Raw genomic sequence first — 13451 nt, forward strand, 5'->3', positions numbered from 1 at the left:
AACCCAAAAATTCTGGCTCCAGGACCACCCCTGGTAACCATTGGGCTATGCTGCCTCTTTCACCAAGTGGAGCAAATGCAACCAAAATCACAAAAAAGGCCCTCTGTGTTTAATACCTCACTAATTTTATCATCATCACCACCACCAGCATCAATTCTAAATCCCCACCAAACCCGTCCTGTACACCAACACGCTTTGCACCATTTGTATCACAGAAATGACGACTTTTCCAAATAATAGTGCCGAGAATAGCAGTTACCATTTATTGAGTGCCTAATACGGACTGTACTAAATCGTCTCCTAATCCCATTTAATCCTCTCAGCAAACCTGTGAGAGTTACTTCTTTCACAGATAAGACAGCTGCAGTTAGGAGAGAGTAAATTATCCGTGGCTCGCAAGGAAAAGATTTGTGTCCACATCTTTCAGACGCGGTGCCTGGCCCTTGCCGTTGGGAGCATCAGGCCTCCCCGAAAGGCTTCCGTCTCGAGTACAGAGTCGGGCTGATGGACTTAGCCTGGGCAAGAGGAAATCCCCCCAGGGCACCATGGCAATTGGTGACACTCTCTTGCTGCCCAACCTTTTCCCTCAATATTTCCATTTATTGGGGGATAATGCTTCTGGATTGTAATTTATAGCACAAATATCCTCTTCCTTGCTCCCTGCAAATTTGATTTAAGGAGGGCACCCACCTTACTAATATTTGGATAGTGTGAAGGAGGTCTGCAAATTTGGAAAACGATATAGCCATTACCAGGCAGCCAGCGTGCCCCTCCCGATGCATTGTGGGTCAGCGAGAGCACGGTGTTTTGTAACCATGGAAACAAACTGAGTTTGAGAAGCCTGAGCATCCAGTTTACCCTTCAAAGATGGTAAAGGGAAAAAAGCTCTAAAATCACTCAGTGCCTAGGAATTACTTCTAAAATATCTAGACCTTGATGAAACCAGGTATTCTGGCTGACTCAGGAGACAGGAGAGGTTTCACCTACAGAAGTGTCACCAAGTCAGCCACCAGCTCCTCAGGGAACTGGAGCCACCAGTTCCCCCAACCCCCACCATTGCTCTTGCATTCACTCTGTCTCTCTTTCCAGAAGGACACCCCACTGGTGGATCCCCAGGGAAGAGTCTGCTGTCCTCAGCACCTGCCCCTTTGCGGTCTCCCTACCATTGGAGAAGACGTCCCCTAACCTGGGCGTCTCAAGCCAGCCGCCACATCGTCAAAACGGGTAAGGCCAAGGGACTTCCCTAGAAACTGAAGTCTTTCCTTCTTACACTGATGTCTTCCTGGTGTTCCTGAGATGACTCTTGAGGGTTATGTTTCCAATCATGGTCAAATCCAGCAGAGCCTGTGAAGCCTTTCTAGCCCGTGCGCCATAAGGAAACAGGGCTGGGGCCACATCTACCTTTGTGTCCGCTTCCAAAAACAACTTGGGAAATGTCACTTCTTCTGCTAGATTTTACAGGCCAAGGGAGCCAAGGCCCTCCTCTGCGTTCCTGACTTTGGCCTTGGAAAGACATGGACTGCATCACTACTATACTCACAGCCTTGTCTGTTGCCCTGGCTGTAGCTGTATGTCCATCCAGATGAGATCTTTGGGGCAACAGGTAGTTTCTTCAGAGCAACATCTTCTTGGGCGACTTGATTAATCGGCTCAGGGCATGGGGTGCCCAGAAGTACATCATCTCTGTGCCCGGGAGATGGCCAGGAATGAGCGGGCAGGAAGCCCGGAGGAGGAGCACACACGTATGTTTCCTCCTGGACCCAGCAGCCCATCACCCACCTCGCATGGCTCGTCACAGCATCCTCACGGGTGGTGGCATCCAGATCTGACCTGGGCTCCTCCTGCGGCGTGAGCATTGATCGCACGAGCATGTAGCCGAGGAAAGAGCCTGTAATGCCACAATTATTGTTCATTTGTTGCTATGGTGCTCCTGTGGCCTGTTTGGATCCATGAATGTCTTGATTATTTTCAATTCCCATTTCTAGAACGTACTGTTCATCACAAAGTGCTTTGAAACCATCCTCGTGGGCTCTTCCTAACAGACCCACGTTAGTAAGGGCTCTGCCATTTCACAAACGAGCAGGAGAAACACGGTGTGCTTTTAATAACGACAATCAGGGAAGGTGAAAGACAAGACACCATAAATGACATTATCATTCGAATAAAGAAACTCGGCTTTCAGTTACATTACATTTGACATCAACTGACGTTTTGAGGTCAAAGGATGTCATTTGGTGTCACTGAGGCTTTGACACCTAGTTGGCGTCACACGGGGAGGAGATGATATTTGAAGAACAAGGTTACTGTTTTTTTTTTTTTTTAATTTTTTTTTTTCAACGTTTATTTATTTTTGGGACAGAGAGAGACAGAGCGTGAACGGGCGAGGGGCAGAGAGAGAGGGAGACACAGAATCGGAAACAGGCTCCAGGCTCTGAGCCATCAGCCCAGAGCCTGACGCGGGGCTCGAACTCCCGGACCGCGAGATCGTGACCTGGCTGAAGTCGGACGCTTAACCGACTGCGCCACCCAGGCGCCCCAAGGTTACTGTTTTTAAAGGGACAAGCGGTGAGGCTGGAGGAGGAGACCTGCAACGGTTGTGCTTCTCAACTCTTTGGTTCCCAAAGAAACGGTGTAGGAAACTAACCAAGTCACAGTCCAATCTTTTATGTATTGGAGCCTCTATTCAGAGCAGGCTTACATCACTGTGTAATCAATGCGTAATCATCGCTGTGCATTCATAAATAACATTAAAACAGTGGGATAGCGTGAGCAACTTGAAAAGAGAAAAATGATCTCCTCCTCTGGGGGAAATAAACCACGGTGTCTTCATGCAGCGGAATTCTCTATCACAGTGAAAATGAAGGACTTAGAGCTACAAATGCCAGCATACGTGGGGACACCACAAGCAAACTTGAACTTAAAAGTAGGTTGCCCACAGCACTGTACCACTTATGGAGACTTCAGAAGTGTGCAAGAGGAAGCAATATATGGTTTAAGGATACACCGCTATGTGGGAAAATTATAAAGGACGTCAAGTGAATGATGAACACAAAATTAGGTTGCGGTGACCTCCAGGAGGAGGGGTGACCTCTGGGAAGAACGTATAAAAGCCTCAGCAGTACTGGTCCAATTCTCCTGCTTCAGGGGGCAGCTGGTCTGAGAGCATCTGTAGTATTATTCCTGTATCTCATGTGCTCTTTTAAATCTCTTCGTTTGTGTTTATGAGCCATAATTTTGGCCATCAGCTTGGTTTTTTCCATCTACCCGAGATCCTTGGTTTTTCCCATCATCCAGGAAGGCTGGTCCAGGCCTTGCTCCTGCCAAACAGGCGGGTTAGCTTCCATCTTCACAGAAAATAACTTGCTGTGGTCAGAGGGTATGCTCTCTACTGTTTTTGTGTAATAGGATCATAAATTATTTCAAACCCTAATGATTAGGATCAATAACAATGAGTAGAAGCAAGACCAGTGGCTGAATCATCAAATATGTGAGTTTCCATCCGAACTAAAGCAACTGTGAACCAGGATGATGATAATAGTTTTTTAAAATTCACAGCAGAGGGGCACCTGGGTGGCTCAGTCGGTGGAGCATCCGACTTCGGCTCAGGTCATGATCTCACCATTCCTGGGTTCCAGCCCCGCGTCGGGCTCCGTGCTGACAACTCAGAGCCTGGAGCCTGTTTCGGATTCTGTGTCTCCCTCTCTCTCTGCCCCTCCCCCACTCGTGCTCAATTCTCACTCTATCTCTCAAAAATAAATTTTAAAAATGTTAAAGATATAAAAATGCAATTAAAATTCACAACAGAATGCGTTGGCACAAACCATACAAAATAAAGTATATGGTCTATTTCCACTTTCTTCCTTAGTATACTTTTCCCGGAACACAACAAGATCATATTGGAGACTAGCCTACCGCGCCCAACCCTCTTCAACTCGCAGAGAGAGCTATTTAAAGTCACAAATAGTGCCCTAGAGCCTCGCCTAAGCCCAACTCCCAGAGGTGCCAGCCCGCACCTCCCCACGTCTTCCTGGTCCCTCCGATGCGTTCTGGCTCCTGTCGAGAGGATACACAGGCTTGAGTCTGGAGATCTAACACAGATTTGGGAGGCAAGAGATGCTTTCGTTCTAAAGCTAAAATCTACAATCTAAGCCACTTACTACGTCACAACCTCCGTTTGTGGGACAGTATGTTGTTATACCCTGGTGAGCAGGTAGGATTCCTAAGTAGATCCAGTAACAAATAGATTTGTGTGCAAAATGGGATCTGACCTGATTCTAGCACAATATGCGATGGCAGATGCTTGTTTGTGTGTTTCCTCCAAAGGCGCTCCGTTTACCACCACCCTCTTGTAATTCTTCCAGTATTGTTGGGGGAAGGGCAGTCTGTCACGTGAACATCCTTCTATTAACACCTTCTAGCCTTTGACTGTCCAGGACAGAAGGTTTGGAATAGGTAGCAGGGGCTCTTTGTACAGGACGAAAGCAAGATGGCAGGCGGCGAGGGCAACCCTAAATTGCCCTTAAATCTTCAGAAACAGGAAACGTCTTAACTGCCCTCTTGGCTTCCCAGTAAAATGAGCCACCACTTTCGGTCGGTCTTAGGAAGCAGAATGGCCAGATGGTTTCCAGGAAGTAGGCACACCTCCTCCAGGCAGCCTTCTCTCGTGGTCAAACCACCTTGCTCTGGAGCATCAGGGCTTCCCGCCTTGGGACGCCCACAGCCGTCAGAGCAAAGCCACGGTGCCCATCAGTGTTCTGGCTGCAACCGGAGCCACCACCCCTGGCTGACCTCGGCACAAGAAAGTCACCGGCATGGCTCTGAGTGGGGGGAGGGTCACAGAAGGCTGCCAGGAACTCCGGAATTCTGGAAGTTCAAAGAGCAGGAAGCGGCACGGCCGTCTCTTTGCCTGCAGGGTCTGGCCGAGATTCTAGCACTGGACAACAATACGGTGAGCGGAGCGGGCTCACGGTGTCACTTCCTGCCGGTGAGCGGCAGATCCGCGGGGAGCCTCCAGTAGGTGCCTCGCAGGTCTGATGCCCAAGTTCAGACCACAAGGGGCAGAGCGGGGGCGGGTCACTGCATCTCACTGCCCTTCACTGACTCCCGCTCACACAGCCCACCTCGGGGATTCTGCCAAGACACTAGGGAACAACAAATGCCTGTTGAATGCACTGCTAGATTCTCACACACACACACACACACACACACACACACACTCTATCTCTCTCTTCCTCTTTGTCCCCGACTCTCGCTTCCCAGAGTAACAACAGCTCTAACACAGTGTCGCTCTCCTTATTTCAAACAAACGGTGCACTCACTCCTCCCCGACAGCTGGCAGCCCAAAGCCTGGGCACCGGGGTGCTGCTCCATCCACACTCAGCTGCCGCTCATGTGCGTCCCCACTGTGCCCACGCCTGCGAACCACACCGGGAGCAGCTCCTAGCAAAGTGCACGGCAGACGGACGGAGAGGAGAGCAGGATGAAAATGGGAATTAGCTCCCAAATATCCATATGACTTCAAGGAAGGAGATGCTCACAACTTCCGCTGCTGTCATGAGGCCAGAGCAGATGCTCGTCGCGTCTTCCTACCGTCCCGTTTGGCCTTCGGCCAGCGTCTCAAATGGCGTGAGGTCCTCATACATGAGGGCTTCCCAGATATTTGCTCTTGAGGGATCCGATGGCTGTCGGTCTGATCCGTAGAGGACTGTATTAGTCAGCACTCTCCACGGAAACAGACCTGATAAGACGTGTGTGTATATATAGAAAGAGATTTATTTTAAGGAATTGGCTCCCGTAATTGCGGAGGCTGGCAAGTCCACAATCTAGAGTGGACCACCAGGGTGGAGTCCCAGGGGACAGCTGATGTTTTGGCTCAAGTCCAAAAGCTGTTCTGCTGCAAAATTCCTTCTTTGGAGACAGTCAGGTGTCCATCAACTGATTGGATGAGGCCCACCTACCCACACTATGAAAGTAATCTCAAAGCCCATGGATTTAAGGATTAACCTCATCCCAAAACACCCTCTCGGAAACATCCAGAATAATGGCTGCTGACATGTCTGGGCTCCACGGCCCAGTCAAGTTGACACGCAAAATTAACCACCGCAAGGGGCATGTTAGCCCGTGAGCAAATTTCACCCACAGACTGGTTGGCGTAATGGGACGCCTCTCAGGCTGCCTCCCCTAGATCCCCTCCACGTCTCTTCTGTCCTCACGACCTCCTGTCTCTTGTCAAGTGCCAATAACGATTTCTTTCATTCTCCTGTTTGTTTCAGTCTCACAAGAAATGGGAAACAGCCAGCCGGAACGTCTGTCTCCAAATCAGAGGAACCACCGACTTGGCTCCATACTAAATGCCCCAACCGGGAGCATCCGCGAGCATCCATCAGAGTTTCAGGAGTGGGAAGCACAACTACAATAAAAGAAGAAAACACGAGGGGCTCTGGATGGCTTTCGGATGCACCACGGGCCAGGCTATAGTCCCCAGTTACTCAAGCCCGGACAGGTGCTCCTGGGGAGAGGCCCCAAGGAGGTGAAGGTAGCCCCTGCTGGCTGGGGTGAGGACAGTTATCTTCAATGACGCGGGTGAGCCTGAGGAAGGCGGGGGAGAGAGGAAATTCTGCCCGGGCCTTGGAGCCTTGTCCTTCGGTGACAGACGCTGTACTTACTGTTCTTTGGGGACAGATGGGGACCTGATTCCTTCAATGGGCGGGTAATGTTCCAGTGTGTGGATATACCACATTTTAGTCACGTCGTCTACAGGCGGTGGACATTTGGGCGCTTCCGACTGGGGCTGCCGTGAAGAAGGCCACCAGCCTTTGCCGGGACGTGCGTTCAGTTCCCTCAGGCATTTATCTAGGAGCCGGATGGAGTGTTTGACTTCTTGAGTTTCCTTAAGGGAAGGGACTGCGTCTCTTCCTTCCATATTCCCAGCACCTGGAAAAGCCCCACGTAAAATAAACATGGTATTGAAGCAAAGACCCAACGGCCTATGAGGCAGGCGAAATTTTCGTCACCCCCGTGTTCAAATGGGCGAAGTGAGTCTCCAAGAGCGAATCATTTGCTAACGCTCACACAAAGAGTAAATGCCGGGGTTGGGGCTTAAATTCGGGTTACCGCCCCCCCCCCCCAACCCACCCTCCTGTGCATCTACTGTACTAGGTAGCACTAAGGACTGGAGATCGGCCCTTCGGGTTTGCGTCGGTTTCCCACGGCCGCTGAAGCGAAGTGCCAGAGATTCGCTCTCTGGCGGCTCTGGGGCCAGAACCCCAGAAGCAGGGTGTTGACGGCACTCACTTCTTCGGAGCCCCTGAAGAAGAGTCTGTTCTCCGTCCGTCCAGCCTTCTGGGGGCTCTGGAGGCCCCTGCTGTTCCCTGGCAGCCGGAGGCATCTCCGCCTCCACTCCCACCGCCACCTGCCCTCACCCGGGGTCTCTGGATGACTTCTCTTCGTGTGAGAACCCTGGCCATTGGGTGTAGGCCCCTCCCCCAATCCATTCAGACCTTATTTTGACTAATTACATCCTCAAAAGCCCTATTCGAGTAAGATCCCATTCTGAGGTTCTGGGTGAACGTGAATTGGGGGCGGGGGGGGGGGCGCTATTCCAACCAGAACACAGTCACACAGACCTGACCGGGGGCCTTGGCCCCTCACCAGCTGTGTGACCTCACCGTCCTCATGCCCCCGCCGCGGTGTGACAGCGCGCCCCACACGGTCCCTGTCGCCCCGACGGAATGTCGACATCGTCCCCATGTACTCCCAAGAGCGTTTAATCTCGGCCAACAAACTGTGCCGTCTTGTGGGCTCCCCAACACACAGGAAGCCCCCACTAAACGGCAACTTCTGCCGTTAAGAGAAGCAGCAGTCAGTGGTGGGGCCACACGTGTTGGGCAAAGGCTTTCTACAACCTGGGAAGCGCAAGCAGAGCCCACAAAGAGTCCACAGCTGCGGCCGCTAAGAAGCACAGACCCCTCGTGTGCGGGGGGGGGGGGGGGGGCCGGCGGCGGGGGGCAAGGAGGGTAAATGGGGCTCTGGTTAGGGCGGCCACCACCCTCCCCGACTAGGGCACCTCCAGCAACAGCCACGCTAACCACACAGCACCAGGAAGTGTCCGCACAGCAGGGGTTACAGCACGGTGCTGAATCCCGTTCCCCACCTTCTCCCCCCGCTCCCCCTGCCCCCAGCACGACCTGACAAATACTGGACCTCCAAAGTCTGTGGGATTCACGAAAGAGCCGTCGAGATTTCCCAGGTCAAGGTTTACCACGCTCAGGAGTGGTAATTCCAGCTCTGGGGGACGGACAGGTGGACTCTCAACGACCTCCATTTCTTTGTAAAGGACGAGGTCGGACCCCTCCACCTGCTCTCAGTGTTCCCCAAGCATCTGGCACCAGATCCAACGGTCTTGTTTCCCAAAAATGCAGTTTCCAGGGCCCCAAGCCAGTTCCACTGGTATGAGCCTCTGGGGTTGAACCCGGGAACCTGATTCTCAGAGACCATCCCTTAGGATTCTTGTGCGTTCTCAGAAGCCATAGAAGCTGCCGCCAGGAATTGGGGTCTGACGGGAGGAGCCAGCAGGGAGGTCTATGGCCCCACACAGTTTTTCATTTTTTTTTAACGTTTATTATATTTGAGAGAGAGAGACAGAGAGAGACAGAACGTGAGTGGGGGAGGGGCAGAGAGAGGGGGAGACACAGAATCCAAGGCAGGTCCAGGCTCCGAGCTGTCAGCACAGAGCCCGATGCGGGGCTTGAACCCACAAACTGCGAGGCCTGAGCCGAAGTCGTATGCTTAACTGACTGAGCCACCCAGGTGCCCCTCCACACAGTTTTTACCTACTTCTCACCAAATATAGATTAAAAAACATAATCCTAGGACTCTTGACAATCTTTTTTCCCATCTCCTTAAATATGTAACCTAGTGAGGCCTTTGCATGTTCGAATCCGTTACAGGGAAGGTATGACATTTCACTGCAGGTCTAGGACTTTCTATCTAATACGGTTGCCACCGGCCAGATGAGCCATTTAGATTTAAACGAATCGAAATTAAATGTAACACTCTGCTCCTCAGTGCACTCGCCACACTGGCCACATTGCAAGTGCTCAGGAGCCCCGGTGGGGAGGGGGCATGGAGTCGCCTTTCATCCCTGAAGAAAGTAGGGCTCTGGAGGAGTGTTTGTACATGTGGGCTGCACAGGAGAGTCACCTGGGGAGCCTTCCGAACCCCAGTGCCCAGGCTATACCTAGGCCAATTTCATCACCATCTCGAAGGACGGGACTCAGCCATTTCTACAGGGAGCTTGCACCAGGGTCACCGGTGGGATTGTGAAAGCAGAGCTTGCCTGGGGGAGAATCTCCACTTCAGTCAGTCCAGTAAGTGAGAATTTGCATTTCTAACGAGTTTCCAGGGAGCACACGTGGCAATCCATGCCTCAGAAGAAAGGTAACCCCGAGAGCACCTACCTGTCCAGAGAGCACCACACTGTCCCCTCAGCAGGGCCCCACTCACCCTATGCAGCCGAGTAAGAGGCAGAGCCCTGTTCCTGAACCAAGGCGCTGTGGCCACTGGGAGAAAGCTTTGGAAGGCATTAGAACTATCCAAGACAGAGACCCAAACTGAGCTTGAAAGGAAATTTCTCTTTTTCTCCCAACTAACTTCCCTCATTTTTTTTTTTTTCTCTTTCATCCCCATTCCCAAGCCTCTGAGGCTGCTGCTGTGGCAGCCACTCTCGCCCAGCGTGGCTCCCCAAGATGAATGGGAACGAGCCACGGGCCCCTTCCAAATGCTCCTGCCACTGTCGGGCAGGGAAATCCGGGTGAGATTCCCCAGGTCCTGCCATCCATCTGGTGTGATCCGTCTGCCTCCCGGTCCCCAACAAAATCAAAGGTCAAAATGGGTTCTACCTGCAAAATGATGCCCCAGGCTTTGTGCAGCCTGCGATTTCAGGAAGCCAGAGCCCCATGAGTAATATTTCAGGCTCACACATTTAGACTTACAAGGAGACGGGCCACCACGGTAGGGGACCCAAACAGCCCACAACGGCCTGTGAAGCCAGCCCTGAGCGTCTGCCAATCACACCACCTTGGTTCTGGTGGAAGGATCGTCCTGCCGTGTTAACAGTCAGGACAGGTAAGAGAGTCCATTGCAAAAAAAGGAAGTTGCTCTCACCTCATGTCAGTCTCTGTGCCTTAAAGACACGAAGGATAATTGCTTCTCTGAGTTGCTTCATTTCACTAACTCCAAATCTTGAACGCTATTTTGAGGAAGAAAAAAACAATCTCCATTCTTTCTTAGTCTCTCTTTTTTGATTGGTAGTATTAGAATACAAAATGAGTAAACCGAATCCTACCACAAGCCAGAAGGAAATGTAACGTGCTTACGTATAACGCTGTCCCTGTTCGCATTCTGGAAACGCCGGGCAGCGAAGGATCAGCTCGTCTGTCTTGTTCGGATGACTTTCAGGACGGGAACTGTTAAAGACACAAAGAACAGGGGCGCCTGGGTGGCGCAGTCGGTTAAGCGTCTGACTTCAGCCAGGTCACGATCTCGCGGTCCGGGAGTTCGAGCCCCGCGTCGGGCTCTGGGCTGGTGGCTCGGAGCCTGGAGCCTGTTTCCGATTCTGTGTCTCCCTCTCTCTCTGCCCCTCCCCCGTTCATGCTCTGTCTCTCTCTGTCCCAAAAATAAATAAAAACGTTGAAAAAAAAAAACTTAAAAAAAAAAAAACACAAAGAACAAAACTATAAAGCACAGCAATACTGTCTTTCAGACTTACCGACGGACATGCACGTCAGTGGAGTATTCTTGAATTCACTTTATAGAAGAATGTAACGTGTTTGTAGTCTCCGGCATCTCACAGGGATTTACGTTTCACATCAGATGGAATATTGGTGATTCTTTACACACTTGAGAGCGAGCAGGAAGAGATTCCTTTTCCACTGGAAAGGAATCTAGGGATTCCGGGCATCTTGTAGTTCGTTCATCTTTCATTCCCAAGCACTACCGTGACATTTATAAACGTAATCCCCTAATTTGGCGAAGAAACCCGGCCCTCTGGTTCTAAGGCTCTGCCTTCAATGCAACAAAGCAGGCAGGTCCCACCAAAAACAGGGGGGGGTTCTGACTCCCCAGACCTTTGACCACCCTTGTTCCCCTGGGCTTCAGCTTTTCACTCAGGAAATTAAAGAGAAGAAAAGGAAAATATTTAAAATTCAATCACAAGTGTGTCTATGCATCATTAAGGACAGACCTTTGTCCTGTTGCTTTCGAAACGTTGTGAATTCTTCTTGAGATTACTGTTGTACTTTGTTCTTCTGGAAAAAAGAAAAAGCTTTAAGCACCCTAAAATGAGGCTTTCACCTGATACTAATTTTCTTCTTAGTTATAAAGGCCATTGTCTGTTTGAACAAAGAGGAATACTAGCGCTTAGTAGCTGTTTACATTATAGGAATGAGGGCACTGAGGGAGGAGGGGAGAGAACCTTCTTCATTAATGAGCCAGGGACGTTGATTACCGCAGACCCACAAGTTCTGAATCGAAAGGGGACACCCAGATTTTTTATTCTTTCCCTGCAACTAAGATACTATTGTTTCACATCTGTTAAATGCCGAGAACACATTTTAGACCACTCTAGGTTAGTGTTAAAATTTAGATTAAACAAGCAGTTGAGAGTATGATTTAAAAACAACAACAACAACAAAGCACCCCAGAGCTCTGGGCCCTCGCATGTCAAGTAACACCACCATCTTGTGTGAACTGGAGGCATCCACACTGAACACACAGGGCCCAGGAGCAAGTTAGCCATGCGGGACTGATTCACCCAAGCAGCCTTGACCATTCGGGGGGTGGCAGCCTCTTACACAAAATAGGCTTTCAATAAATATTTATAGAACAAATGAGTGAATGAATGTCACTTGAATTAAACATGACTCGTTTGTACCTGCATAACTCACTTTCCTTTCAGTGATTTGAAATTTTGCTGACAGTGTCCTTCGGAAAACTTAGAGCAGAGAAGTTTCCAGTGCCTCAAAACTCCCTGGAAACCCCTCCAATCTGAGCAAGCGGCAGAATTCAGCCATACGTTCCTAGCCTTAGTCAGAATATTTTTATTTTTAAAAAATGAGCTGAGCCGTCTGTATGAATAAAGAACTGTGATACCACGTGATAGACATTCTCCCAAGCACTGATTTGACTTTAGACCCGATCATGGGTTGGTTTCAAATTCAGAGCACAGGAGACACAGGTCAAGAATGGTTGGTTTTTATTTAATCTTTGGAGAACAAACTCAGAAATGGGAGAGGAAGAGTTACACACGCAGATTAAATAAGAGGCAGGGGCCCGACTTTTAATAGGATTGTTTCTAACTTAACAGATAATCAAAGCATTCAATGAAGGCGTAATTTGTCGGCCAGAGGTTCGTCTATAGTTCCCCCAACCAGCAAAGGGGGTGGGTGCACGGATTCAATTCACGAGGGAATCCGTGTTTACCATCTGGGAGTCCTAATGGAAAGGCACACAATTTTCAAAAACCGGGAAAAAATAATAATGCATCTTGCCACTGAAGCCTGGTGGTACCTTGCTGTATTTCTCTCTTGAATACAACAGGCTACATTTCAAAGGGCCATTTTCTTCCATGTGGAAATATTTATTCGCTAGCTACCGCAGGGCAGCAGGGAGGTACTAAAGCATTTCATGTTTAGAGTTTCGGGGGCAAATTGCTTCTGCACACGTTGTCGTGAGTCGGTGGATTCTGCTGTGTTCTCTGCCTCTCCATCGTGACTTCATTAATCTTTTTTTTTTTTTTTTTTTTTAAATATAGAGACTTTCATTTATTGCTTCTAGAAAGCCAAGTGCGCCGCAGCGGCTCTCTGCGGCGTCGTTCCTGAGCACCTACGCTGTGCTGGGCGCTGGCTGGGGCAGAGGCCTCCAAAAGGGCCGCAGAGAGAGGACGGGTCGCCGGCCAGGGCGCCCAGGAGTCGTGAGTCCCAGGCCCACCTCTCCGGGCCACCTCGAGCTGGGAGTGAGTCGGTTTTTCCAGGACACGCACTGACTTAAATCCTTGGCCGACTGAAAATCCCTTCTGTGAGCTCAAGCTTCCACGCCGCTGCCCGCCAGAAAAGAAGTTCCCAGGATTTGGGGGTGCTGGGGCTCAGGGCAAACAGCGCTGCGCGCAGGGGAGGGGGGCTCTCGCGAGGGCCTGTTTTGCATCGATCTACGATTGTGCTTAGGTTGCATTTAGACGTGGCGTTTTAAAAGCCAAATTTTGGCATTTTGCTTTTAATCCCGACTAAAGCCCTTTGGTATACTGACTTAAAAGGTTTTCAGAGTGCCACGACTTTGCAGCTGGGGTAACATCTTTGGAAAGATTAAGAGAGTCGATTTTCTAAAGCGTTTGTGGGCACAAGCACAAGATTGTCGGTCCTGCCGGAAAAGCCAGGGAGAGAGGGTCGCGCGAGGAG

General features: G+C 50.4%; 2 long non-coding RNA genes across 5 annotated transcripts in view; one reads left to right on the forward strand and one right to left on the reverse strand.

The window, feature by feature from the left end:
• Positions 1 to 816: 816 nt before the first annotated feature.
• LOC121032774 (uncharacterized) lies at positions 817 to 6383 on the forward strand. The gene is made up of 3 exons (XR_005791465.1): positions 817 to 870; positions 1090 to 1224; positions 6273 to 6383. It is a non-coding gene; the product is annotated as an uncharacterized LOC121032774 (long non-coding RNA).
• Positions 5755 to 13451, reverse strand: part of LOC121032773 (uncharacterized) — a 9342-nt gene continuing 1645 nt past the window's right edge. For 3 of the 4 annotated variants that reach the window (XR_005791463.1, XR_005791462.1, XR_005791461.1), the window contains exons 2-4: positions 11243 to 11306; positions 10346 to 10466; positions 5755 to 6933 (exon numbers count right to left, since the gene is read on the reverse strand). This is a non-coding gene — a long non-coding RNA (uncharacterized LOC121032773). Of the gene's footprint in view, positions 6934 to 10345; positions 10467 to 11242; positions 11307 to 11932; positions 13446 to 13451 lie in introns of those variants that run through there. The other variant, XR_005791464.1, reaches the window with a different exon arrangement.

The sequence above is a fragment of the Herpailurus yagouaroundi genome, unplaced genomic scaffold (genome assembly GCF_014898765.1).
Source record: "Herpailurus yagouaroundi ecotype Mexico unplaced genomic scaffold, PumYag 142, whole genome shotgun sequence".
NCBI classification, from domain to species: Eukaryota; Metazoa; Chordata; class Mammalia; order Carnivora; family Felidae; genus Herpailurus; species Herpailurus yagouaroundi.